At 36.2% G+C, this 13,729-nt stretch overlaps 1 pseudogene; it reads left to right on the top strand.

Moving 5' to 3' along the window:
- Positions 1-13,729, top strand: part of LOC111160966 — a 78,153-nt pseudogene that overhangs the window by 39,713 nt on the left and 24,711 nt on the right.

Raw genomic sequence — 13,729 nt, forward strand, 5'->3', positions numbered from 1 at the left:
ATGCTCGTCTGGCTGAATCTGTGATCCAAGGGCGGGAGAGTGACGTGGGCCGGGAGTCCGTGCTCCACCCCCCTATACACCCCCCACACCCAGTGGGCAGGGAGGATGAGGCCTGGGACTGTAGGCAGAGGGCCCCATAGACCATTAAATGTCTATCTGTTGTCTGATATTTGAGTAAAAAGTAAGAATCAGGCTAACTATTCCTCAACCTCCAATTTTATTTATTTTTAAAGTTATTTTTATTATGGTGACCATGCTCGTTTGAGGCAGACTGCTAAATAGAACCAACTTGTCTTTAAGCCCTTTCCATCTGCCTTCATTTGCCCCTCTCTTGTTTTTTGATAACCATTTTGAGTCACTACACAGGGACTGCCTGCCCTCATTACATTCTAAGTACAATAATAAACCCCTCATTACTACCAGTGCAGAATTTCACTTAAATACGAATTCAGATATTCCTACTACTTTCTTTGATTTAATGAATAGTACAGGCTATATGTAGAGAGCTTATATAGGTATTCATATAAAGGAACATCTGCTCTATTTTATGCCTAAAGTAGGTAGTCATGACAACAAGAACATGGAATCAGTATAAAAGCCAAAAAGATGCACTCCAAACATACATTTATTCTTTGCTCACATCTACATATACTAACCATCAACTGAAAAATAAAAATTCAGTCAAGCCAGTTATTTCTCATCATATAGACTATAAGAGACATTCTGAAATAAGCCATTTCATTTTTTCTCAATTCACAGCTTTCATTTACAACTAAATGCTCTACTTTTATACATTATTAGGGTACTAAATAGATTTTAAATAAATAAGAGAAGATTTCATTGGGCCTCTAGTGAAAGAAAAATAATCTCATTTAATATTTACAGACTATGGGCCATATTCATCTGTCATCTAATTATTGGATCCACTTACCATTACAGTTTGCTCAAAAAAGATGAAAAATAAAAAATGCTTCTCACCTTCTCATCTCTATATCTTTGCTCATGTGTCATCTCCATGAAATTCCCCCTCTCATTTTGGCAGATTGAATCCCACTCTTCCTTCAAGTTCCTGTACTTTCAAATTCCTATAATTTCATACTCCTGCATTTTATTTATCCTTCTTCCTCTGTCTGAAATATATTTACTTCCAAACCATGTCCAAATGTTTACCCACCATGTAGCTGTCAAAGGCTCTCTTGAGCCTATGATGTTCACCCTGATTGCATAGGCCAAAAATAGGTTTTTTCCCTCTTTTAACTTTCATAGAAATTCATTTGTGCCCTTTCTTCCTGAATGTTTTATTTTTACCTTGTATTAAAGTTATTTATATGCATACATTATCTTCCCCACTAAAAGGCTCCTTGAGAGCAGATATGGCTCTATAGGATTTATTTTGTATGCCTTAGGTACCTAATACAATTTCTTACTCTTAGAAACAGCTTATTATTTGTTCATTAAAAGAAAAAAATCTGCTTTTAAATAACTCATTTGAGGCTTAAAAACACAATGTATTCTTCATTTCATTCATTCATTCATTCATTCATTCAACTAACATTAAGTACCTATTATGTTCTGGACAATGTTTTAAGAAGGCTGAATGTGGCAGTAAGCACAACAAAGTCCTTACTGTCACAGATGTTATATTTTAGTGAATAGATACATAAAATAAACAGGTAAATATAAAATATGCCAGGTTATAATAATAATGTGAAAAAAAATAAACCATGGTAAAGGAAGAAAGAGAGAAGATTAATAAGGTACCATTAAAAATAAGTTGATTAAGGGGCGCCTGGGTGGCTCAATGGCTTAAGCCTCTGCCTTCAGCTCAGGTCATGGTCTCAGGGTCCTGGGATCAAGCCCCACATCGGGCTCTCTGCTCAGCGGGGAGCCTGCCTCCCCCTCTCTCTCTGCCTGCCTCTCTGCCTACTTGTGATCTCTCTCTCTCTCTCTGTGTCAAATAAATAAATAAAAATCTTAAAAAAAATTCTCTAAAAAAATAAGTTGATTAAGTAATGAATAGTAATGAACAGCATGGTGATGATAGTAAGCAATCCTGTATTATATATTTGAAAGTTACTAATAAGAGAGTAGATCTTAAAAGTTCTTATCACAAGAAAAAAAATCACAACTGTGTGTAGTGATGCATGTTAACCAGACTTACTGTGGTGATCATTTCACAATTATACCAATATCAGAACACTATGTTGTACACTTGAAACTAACATATTGTTATATGTCAATTATGTCTCAATAAAAAATATAACAAAATAATATATATTTCTTAATAACATTCCTTAAAGATCTGATGATCTGATGATCAAGGGGCACCTGGGTGGTTCAGTTGGTTAAGCATCCAATTCTTGATTATAGCTCAGGTCATGATCTCACAGTGGTGGGATCGATCCCCATGTGGGGCTCTGTGCTCAGGGAAGTCTGCTTGAGATTCTCTCTCACTTTCCCTCTGCCCCTTCCCCCACTTACATGCATGTACACGCTCTCTCTCTCTCTTTAATAAAATCTTTTAGATATCATATCAAAAGTAAAGGTTTGATTTAGAAATAAATAAGCAGATTTAGATTCATCAATTCCAATAAAGTGAAACTTAGATTGAAAAAGATTAAGGAACTTCAACAGCATTCAGAAAAATTTAGGAAATATATTCCTGGAATAAGCCAATCCAAAATCCAATTATTAGATTTGAAATATTCTCCTGGAGCTAGCCATCTCTTTAAAAGAAAAAACATTTTTTAATAATATGCATATTAATAACTCAATATGATGGTCTATAGACTAATTTCACATTATTTTAATGAGTTAGAGCTGAAGAAAGATGAACACCAATTTAAGTTTTGCTTCTCTGTTAAGGAATACCTTTCCTTGAATGAATTCAAAGGACTACTTGTACATTTCAAAACGTAAGAATTCTAGAATTTAGATTCATGCCCAGGAGCACGGTTCACCTCTAGTGTTCAATTTTTGGGGACCATGTTTACAGTTTTCTTTTATAAAGAAACATTTTATCAGAAAAAAATATTGGGGGAAGGGAGGAAAATTCTGCTTTCATGATAACACGTCATCTGTAAATGATTAATTTATGTTAGGAATTATAAAGCCAATGCAATTAAAACATGAGCCTTAATATTTGGTATACATGAATGGCACAGGCCACTTAACGAACATGACAGAATTGGTGACTCTAATAACAGGGACCTTAGTTTAAATCAATACATGTTTTGGGTGTTTTTGTCTAATCTCTGCTAAATCCTGCTTTCATCTGGATTTAATGCTTTAACCAACAGCTTTTAAACTATTATACCTGGTATTCAAAGCTTTTTATCATCTTCACCATTTTCACTCCCCAACTTTAATTTTTTCTACCCCTCAGTGTCCATTGTTTTCCCTGACTATTCCACTAACATGCTAGACAATGCTTGGCTCTGTTTTTGTTTAAAGTGTTTACTTCACACAAATTCTACTCATCTTTCAAACTCTAGTTCGAGACCCACCTCCCCTATAAAACTCCTTAATTATACCAGTCTTCACTGATTCTATTTTTTGAATTCTTATAGCATTTCATATGCAGTATATAATTCAGTCTTTAGTTATATGTCAGCTTGTATTGGAATAATGTCTTCATGTGTGTTCACGCAATGAACATTAACTGAAATGTGCCTCTCAAATGCCTGGCACTGTGCTAGGCACTCAAGATAGGAAAATGCATAAGATGCGGTCCCTTCCCTTAGCTCACAGCTTACCAGGGAAGGAAGCAGATACACAAAATGTGAGACATAATATTAAACAGTTATAAGAAAAGTTTGGTGATAACATAGACAATAAAATTTGCTTTAGGAAAAAGTGTATGGTGTGACAAAAAGGTTTTATAGGAGATTACACATGAGCCAGGCTTTGAAGGATAAGGAAGTTTTCTGGGTTAGCAAGGGAGAAAAGGACATTGTACGGCCTCTACTTTCAGTAATGAGCTACCAGATGTATCCTCCTCACTCCGTGAAAAATAAAATAAAATAAAATATGGTTATTTAGAAAACTATAAATAGTCCTGTGACAGAGCAGCATTTCCCAAAACATGTTCTGTGAGAGAGCTCTTTGCAGGGTGTTAAGAGGTGGTCTTCAAAAATTGGTTCCACTGTCAAATAAACTGGAAAATAACTGATTATTATTAAATCTCTTCATTACAGTATTTTTTTCAGAGTTTTTAATATACGATATTGCATGCATTCTAAGTAGGGAATGTAGTATGCAGCATTGCCCAAACTTATATGACCACAAAACCTTTTTTCCCAGTACTAATAGAGTTGAGGTTCTATAGAAAATTCTCTGGAAAAAAAAATTAGACTATGACATAATTGGCATTGTGAAAGAAGTATAGGTGGTGAATGATGTAGCTAGACACAGAGGTGGAGTCAAATTTTGAAGTACCTTAAATAATTCTCTAAGTATATTAGATTTGTTTTTCTATAGGTAATAGGAAACATTAGTTTATAAAAGGGAGTTACATAATCAGACCTACAAAAAGATACATCAGGCAGTAAAAATAAACGTTGGATTCAAGGGTCTAGAACCAAGGATATCAATTGAGATGTCATCGCCATGGGAAATAAGATGAGGGCCTGCACTAGATGAACACAAATGACAGACATGGTGGTATTGTCTCAAGTGAATGGTGACTTATTTGAAAGTTAACACTATGTTAAATCTTACAGTTCTTACACTCTTCTCCTCTAACCATAAGATCTAAGCACAATGCTGAGAGTGTCAGAAGTGTCTATTGTTTTAAAGGCAGTTCATTCGATATCTTCTGAGAGGTAACTGAATGTGCCAGCTCTGAGCTCCTGAGGAACACAGAAAAGAAATTATTCTAGAATTCAAGACATCTAAGTAGAAACTTCATTTTTTCAGATGGCTCTTCTAAAACTACTGTAGGATCCAGTCTCCAAGCCAGTCCCAATGACACACACCTCCTAGTATTTTATACTCTTATATAGTCTCAAATTATACCAAGTTCATCTCAATGACCAACATAATATACTAGAAACAGACTTAAATATAGGGAACAAACTGCTGCTTGACAGAGGGGAGATGGGTGGGGGGATGGACTAAATAGATGAAGATTAAAAGGTATAGACTTCCAGTTATAAGATAAATAAATCATGGTGATGAAAAGAACAGCATAGGGAATATACTCAATAGTATTATCATGTTATATGACGACAGATGGTGACTACACTTATCATTCTGAGCACTGAGTACAATGTATAGATTTTCAAATTACTATGGTATACACCTGAAACAAGTATGACATTGTATGTCAACTATACTTTGACAATAAAATAAAATTTAAAAAAACAACATAGCAGAAATGAAGCTTATGTCACTTCTGAGTTGAGGTTTTAAAATCTATCTTGGTCATTCATACATCACTGGATCACTCACTGTTGGGGAAGCCAGCTGGCATGTCATGAACGGCCTTATAGAGAGGCCCATGTGTTGAGGAACCAAAGCCTCAGCCAACAGCCCTGTGATTAAAACTTAGAAGTAACATCCATGCAAACAGTGAACATGAGATGCCTAGAGTACCTATAATAATTTCCAATCAAGTACATTTTTAACCAAAATATATAACCAGAGATTATCATATTATTACCATTACAATAAAAAAGTCAATTCAATAGGACAGAATGATCATAAGTGCATTTACCCAATGAAAAGCTTCAAAATACATGAAGCAAAAATCACAAAATTAAAGGGAAAAACAGGTAATTCCTCAATAATGCTGGGTATATTAACAGCCCTCTCTTAGAAATTGATAGAACAACCAGACAAAAAAAAAAATCGGCAAAATCTTAGATCTGAACAAAATTATCAGTCACTTCAATTCACTTCATATTTATAGAACACAAACAAAAATGGAAGTATACACATTTTTTTCCAAGTACATTATTATAGAAAAAAAAATGAACCTTGACTTTTATTGCACACCAAACACAAAGATAACTCAAAAGGGGTCATATATCTAAATGTAAGAGTTAAATTGTTAAACTTCTAGAAGAAAACACAAAAGAAAATTTTTGTGACATTAGGTTAAGTAAAATTTCTTAAACAGGACAGTAAAAACACAAAATTGAAAAAAAAAACTGATGAAATGGACTCCACTAATATTAAGAAAGTTTTCTGTTTGAAAAACTAATTAAGAAAAAAACATAATTAAGAAAAGAACAGAAAATTACCTACAGCCTGGGAGTATTTACAAAACATCCACCTGACAAAGGGCTTTTGCATCAATAATATATAAAGATCTCTTACAACTCAACCACAAAAACACAACCCACTTTAAACATAAGCAAAGGATTTCAATAAACATTTCTCCAAAGATACACATATGGCCCATAAGTACATGAAAAATGCTTAGCATTAGTAGTCATTAGGGAAATATAAATTGTAACTGCAATGAGATAACCACTATTCACCCATAAGTACGGCTATACTCAGAGTATTGAATGAGAACAAGGGTTGTTGAAGATTTGGAACAAGGTGGGAATATAAAATGGTTCATCCACTTTAGAAAACAGTCTGGTGGGTGCCTGTGCTCAGTGGGTTAAGACTCTGCCTTTGGCTCAGGTCATGATCTCAGGGTCCTGGGATCGAGCCCCACATCGGGCTCTCTGCTCAGCAGGGAGCCTGCTTCCCCCTTTCTCTCTGCCTACTTGTGATATCTCTCTCTCTCTCTCTGTCAATTAAATAAATAAAATCTTAAAAAAAAAAGAAAAGAAAACAGTCTGGCATTTCCTCAAAAGGCTAAGCACAGAGTTATCATATAGCCTAGGAATTCCTCTCATCAATATTTAACCAAGAGAAAGGGAAACCTCTATCCACACAAAAATAGCTGTGTGGAAGTTCATAGTAGCTTTATTTGTAATATTCCCAAACTGGAAATAACCCAATGCCCAGTCACATACAACTAAAAAAATAAACTGTGTTATATTCATAAATCAGAATACTATTCATCAATAAAAGAGTGAACTTTTCACACATACGGCATGGATATGTCTCAAAAACATTATGGTCAATCTATAGTTCTTGACCAGGAATGATTTCGCCCCCCTGCCAGGAATAACTGGCAATATCTGGAGGCATTTTTGATTATCACAACTGGGGAGTGCGACTGGCATCTCATAGGTAGAGGTCAGCAATGCTGCTCAACATCCTAAAAAGTACAGGCCAGGTCCCCACAACAAAGAACAATACAGCCCAAATGTCCATTAGTGTCAAGCTGAGAAACCATGCACTAAGCAAAAAACATCAAATACAAAATATTATGTTGTGTATGATTCCATTTATATGAAATTCAAGAAAAGACAGAACTATAGTGACACAAAGCAGATAACTGATTGCCTGGGGTCAGGGATAAGAAGGAATGAAGTTAATGGGACATGAAGAAACTTTTTAGGGTGATGGAACATTCTATATATTGATTGTGGTGGTGTTTACACAATTGCATGCAATTACCAAAATTCATTAAAATGTGTACTTAAAATTGATTGTAAAAATATTGCATAGATATTAGTCACACTTTAAACAGAAAGGTATCACAATAGGGACAAAAGCACTGAAAGCGAATGTAATGGAACTCCAAAGATAAGCTTTGTAAGCCTCATCTGTGTGAGTGAAGAGAACTGACTTTAAATTCTATGGACGACTCCAGGTCTCTGAGCTGTTATTCAGGAGAACATCATACCAGCATACCCTGGTATCTTGAAAAGAAGGAATTAAATCAGTTTCCTACTCGATTCTAGGACAGACAGTGAATTACAAAGAGGTTTTATACTCTTAGATTTTTTAATTCTTCAAAGAATATTCTCATTAATAGCAAATCTGGTTCAAGATTATTCCACCAAGTGAGCATTTTTAAGAGATTATTCACTATGGTAAGTAATGTGTTACACATACTACTTTTATACATTTTGATAACCTTTACTATAAAGTTTCCTTGGTAAATGAATGAAACCTTTCCTGGAGCTGCTGAGATGAACTTATTTCTTTGAAATTCTGGGAACACTGGAGCTCTCTTTATAACAGAGTACATTTGCTCAAAGGCCATGAAAGAAACACCTATTACACTTCCTTAACAAATGCTTCTTTGACTGTGAAAAGTAAAGAAGGTAAAATTACAGTTAATGAAATCTAATCAACAAGAGGTGAGAGTTATTTCTCATACTGAGGTTAAATCAGAACTTTTCTTTCGAGTCTTGTTGAGACAGTTATATAGGAATACCCCCTTACCTCAGCTACTCTGACAAAAAGTTATTTCTCCCATATGTGTCATTAAACCCTTGGAAAAAAATCATCTTGGAAGTAATAGAAATCATTCCATTCAACTCTGTGTAGATTTTTTATGAAAGCAGAGAAGTACACAGCCAGGTTGCCTCCAGAGTTCCTGCAGGGACCAGAGTTCTGTGTGAATCCTGGCAATCCTACTATAATTATTTTTTTAAAGATTTATTTATTTATTTGAAAGAGATCAAGTGAGCACAGTGGGGGAGGGGTAGAGGGGAAGGGAGAGACAAACTCAAGCAGACTCCACGCTGACTATGGAACATGAAGTGAGGCTCAATCTTAAGACACTGAGATCACCACCTGAGCTGAAACCAAGAGTCGGGCACTTAACCAGCCATGCCATCCAGGTGCCCCAGTCCTACTACAATTAAGGAAAAAAAACCCAAGAATATGCAGAAAGCTCTTGTTTAGCATTTAAACTGAGAAACAAACATTTTTAATGCTGACTTAGAAATTACCTGGATTTTCCACATTCTTCCAGGTTAGAGCCTTTAACATTTATTTATTTTGAGAGAGAGAGAGAATACATTGTGAGGGACAGAGGGAAAGGGAAAAAGAGAGAAGAAGATTCCCCACTAAGCATGGAGCCCAGTGAGGGGCTTGGTCTTACAACCCTGAAGACAAGACCTGAGCCGAAATCAAGAATTGGACCCTTATCCACCTGAGCCACCCAGACACCCCTAAGTGAAAGTCTTTCAATGTTAATAGCCTACTTTTGCATATTTTTCAAATGCCTTGCATGATCTTTTAGGCCTCATTTCTGTTGATGTGAGTCTAAGGGTTTTTAATTTGGGAACTTCAAATAACCACTCTGGGATGATGGCCACAGCCAGAAATGCTATCAGTTGGGCCAAGATGGTCAGTCTAATGATATGGAGGTAGCTTTTCGAAGTTGACTCATAACCATATCTTAGCACTAGTTTGGAGCAATGTGACTGTAAAATAATTAGTTGTTTATACCAAATAAGAAAATATTATTATATCTTGGCTCTTATGTTGAGTTTCTAGAAATCTATACACATTAAGCTGATCTTTCCAGTAAGACCCTCACTAGGAGCCAAGGCTGCAAAATATCATAGTGGGGTTTGTTGCCCCATCTTCCCCACTCCTTCCACCTCCATCTCTGTGTCTGCTGGTATACAAAGCTTGGTTGGAGAAGTAGAAAAAGAGCTTTTTAGGGGCCTCGCTTTAAAATAGCAGAAAATGAGAGTTTCAAGGAAGAGGATTCATGATTATTTAAAAATAGAATACTCTCAAAATATTATTACTCAGTAGCTAGGTTCTGTATAAATGTGTATTTGTACACATTATGCATAATTGCCTAATTACCTTTAAATTATCTTGCTATAGAGAAAGTATAGGGATTGCCTACATCATATACAAAAAGTTACTAAGCAATAAATTTTCAAAAATACTCAATTGTTTTTAAGTACATTGTTTTGATACCTTAAGTAACTCCAGATACCTCAAACTTGCAATACCACGAGTAAAACTAGCCCTGGAACATTCTCCCAGATACCTCAAACTTGCAATACCACGAGTGAAACTAGCCCTGGAACATTCTCCCTTCATGTGATTTCAATGTGCTATATATGCTAGACATAGAAAAGTAAAGGTCTTTGGAGAATCAAGCAATATTTTAGGTGTCCAAATAAGCCATTTTTTGGTCATCCATGTCTTCTTCTTATACTCTCTATGTTCTGAACAATCATTCTCCTGAAACACCAGGATTATATTGCTCTATTGCCTTGTCAATGGTCCAAACCCAAGTATGTGCAATTCCCTCTCCCATTCTGTTTCTCATTTATTAATATTGTCCCTCTCTCCTCTTCTCTCGCCTTCTGCATCCCTCCTGCCCTCTTTCCCTCTCTTGCTCCCTCCCTCCCTCTCCTTTATCTCTCTCTCTCCCCCTCCCTCCTACTCTCTCTTTTTCTCTTCTTTGCTTTCCCTTCACAAATCCCATCATCCCCTAGATCATCTTCCTTCAGGCCCTTGCTCTCAATCAGGCAGCAGACACAGAATACACACAGCTGATCTTAAGGAGTACTTATGGATTGATAGGCCAAGCAACCCAATGAATTTTAGTGCTATTCAAGAACCAGCTCCTCTTGGAATCGCAGCACATCCCTTCCTTGTTAGAATGATTCCAAAGTACAATTTTCCTTTAGAGAGTTACTCTAATTAATCCCACCCCTTCTAAAACCTGCCAACAAAAACTCAGCATCCTCAAAATATTTCTACGAGCAGAGGCACATATTTATTGGCACAAAAAGCAAGCTTCATTTCCAAATATGACTGCAGCACCACTGAGAGATTCCAATTCTGCCTCATCAATCTACAGATGAACATATTAACTTCCTACATAACCCTACAGTCTACTCTTCAAAGTAAGATCTTTGCATAGACATACTCAGATAATATTTCTCCGTGAGAAACTAATCCCCTTAATTGTAAGAGAGAAAACGGTACTCAATGATAGGATAACTCAACTAGTTGGAAAGAATGTTGAAAAGGCAAAACTCAAAAACAAGAAGAAAAAGCTTATTTGAAAATGATGTTTTGATACAGAGTCAATTAACTGTCATTTCTCATTTCTGCCCTTACCAGGTTGGAGAAACTCAGAGATGAGATATATAAAATTGATTTAATGTCCATAACATGCATACTCCTGCAGGGCTTAGAGTTTTCTTTTTAATGTCAAGTAATTATTGTGGTCAGTTCATACAGTTGTCTGTGCACTAATCATAAGCATTGCATGTTGCTATTTAACTGTTCAATGTGGTTTTTCATGTTTTTGTGCTTATATGTCTATGTTATATGGATAAGGCTTTTTTCCTATGTAGTCCATAAATCCCTGATGGGTATGTTCAATAAATAATCCTTGGGCTGACCTGAATTGAATGCGGGGGGGCAATAACATCGATAATCTCCAGCTCATCCCTATCTGGCATTTTGATGGGTGTTTGTATTTCCATTTCAATAGGGATCTGTCTGTGTTATTAGGACTTTGCATAATTTCAAATAATGAAGTCACACTGGGAAGAGGTGATTTTGAAGAAAATGGAAAGTAATCCAGTTTATACTCATGCTGAGGACTAAAGCAAGGCACCAAGCCCAGCCTTGGGGGCTTTTGACAATTACAGGCTGAATGACTCACATCTTCCCCAGGGAATGGAAGAATGAATCACAAGGCCACTGAGCATAGATCAGGGTGGGGAGGGGGGAGGTGGGCAAGAAGATAGGGGGAGAGGTTCACACACCCTGAACATTGCCTCCTTTCTAACTCCTCCGAGCAGCATGCTAAATTAGAAAAAGAGAAAGCTAAAATAAATATAATAATGTCAACAAATGAACTGGAAGGGGAAAAAACCCAGCATGGCTTTGTTCCCTATTCTAATCACTTAGAGAAGAATTTAAAGATTCTTCTGATAAGCCTTAATGCAATAACTGAGAGCTAACTCTATCACTGGTCCCACACCTATCAATCATTTACCACACACAGACAAGCAAATCCTTCTGAAAACCACTGCTAGATTAATCTTAAGGCACTGCTTTCAGCATGTCGTTTCTCTACAAGGCCATCCATTTGACCATAGGATAAAGCCAAAACTAATCAACCTGGCATTCCAAGTCTTCCATCAACTGACTCCACCCTATCTATTCATCCTAACCCCACACTAATCCCCAACATGATCCCTGGCCTCAGTTCTGTCAAACTGGCCCCCTTAAAATCACATACCAGATTCTTGCCTCTATACCTTCACTTGTTCTACTTCTTTATATCTGAAATGCTTTCTTTCCTTTCTCCTCACCATTCAAAACCCCAAATTTCCTTCTTTCAAAGTGCTAAGTTCAAGATTCATCTTTTCCACAGGAGCTGCCCTATTTAACCCCATCCTTCAGTGACCATTTCCTTACTTGAAATGCCCACCCCATGAATATGTATGTCGGTACCAAATACTTCCATGACTTTAATGTCCTCAATATATGACTAGCTTCCACAATTAGATTCTAGGCAAATGACAAAGGATCTTTTTGTCATCATCGACATCACTTAACACAGTACCCAAGATACATATGTATCTTCATATTAATAATCAATAAATAGAAGCCTGTTTTTAAGTCAATTTAGGGTTCACTTGGCATGAAACGGTATACTTGTTAGAACTTTCTTTTCTCTACATGGTTATATGGCATTTTGAAATGTCCAGATCCCTTTACTTGCTTCATTTTTCTAAACTGAACTCATTTTCATTTTACCTTCTTTTTTAAAAGAACATGTTCTTTATGTTCTATTTTTAGAGCTCTGGTTTTTAGTGCACCACTGAGGGTATGAACAACCATCAGGTCTTAAATGTTCCAACTGAGGTACTATAATTTAACCTTTACATATATCTGCAGTTCTGTAACCTAGACTGATGAAAGAGGAAGAGCTATCCCACCAGGAGGCCTCAAGGAAAAGATGCTGTTCTTTAGAATTGAGTTTCACAGAGAGAATCACTTTCTCTCCCACTTGGATATAAGTTCTCCTTGGAGCCTGGAGGATGATTTCATGACTCAAAACAGATGGATTTTTTCCCTTTATGTATTATTCTTTACTTAGGTAAAACACAGCTGCTTCCATTCCTTTTTTTTTAACCAAGTATTTTCTAAGTCACACTATTTCTTTTAATCTCTTCTGGGTATTTGGAATCAGGAGGAATAATTCGTTGACATTCTTATAACTAAATTCATTCATTTTCTTGTCCCCTATAGACAGAGTATTGAAGGAAAATTTAAAATCTGCTACTGCAGTGAGTCGACATGGCAGATAGAGATCATGATGGTATGATTTTTAAGGGCAGGAATCCTTACTGAAAATTTCTCAGTTTGAATCTGATCTACTTGCCCATGTCAAAATTCTGCTAGAAAATACAGTGTCTTCTCTGGGCATCCTCCTATAAAATTTAAGTGTCCCTGAAAGCATTAACAAATGTGTCATTATACTATAGTTTAGACTAGTTTATCAAATTTCCCTCTTAACTGATAACTAGCTGTGTGCATTGAGGGAATGGAATTTGCAATAGTGTGTTCTGCTAATTAGCCATTCTGGAAATCTCAGAATAAGTCTGGATTGACTATATTAGTCTTATATTCCATATCTCCCAATACACTCATTATTTGCAATCATTCAAACCATGAATTGTTTTTAATTCATGTGACTCTGTGGCTTTGTCCATGCTGTTTATTTACTCCTCCGTAGATTCCCTTTTATACAATCATAACTTTTTGCCATGGCCCAGATCATGCACCACATCCTTCAAGAAACACTCCCTGCATATGTCACCTGGTAACATGCCTCATTCATCTTTTATCTATCAGTTAAAATGTTACCTCC

The sequence above is a fragment of the Enhydra lutris genome, unplaced genomic scaffold (genome assembly GCF_002288905.1).
Source record: "Enhydra lutris kenyoni isolate GAN:26980312 unplaced genomic scaffold, ASM228890v2 scaffoldscaffold80, whole genome shotgun sequence".
NCBI lineage: Eukaryota > Metazoa > Chordata > Mammalia > Carnivora > Mustelidae > Enhydra > Enhydra lutris.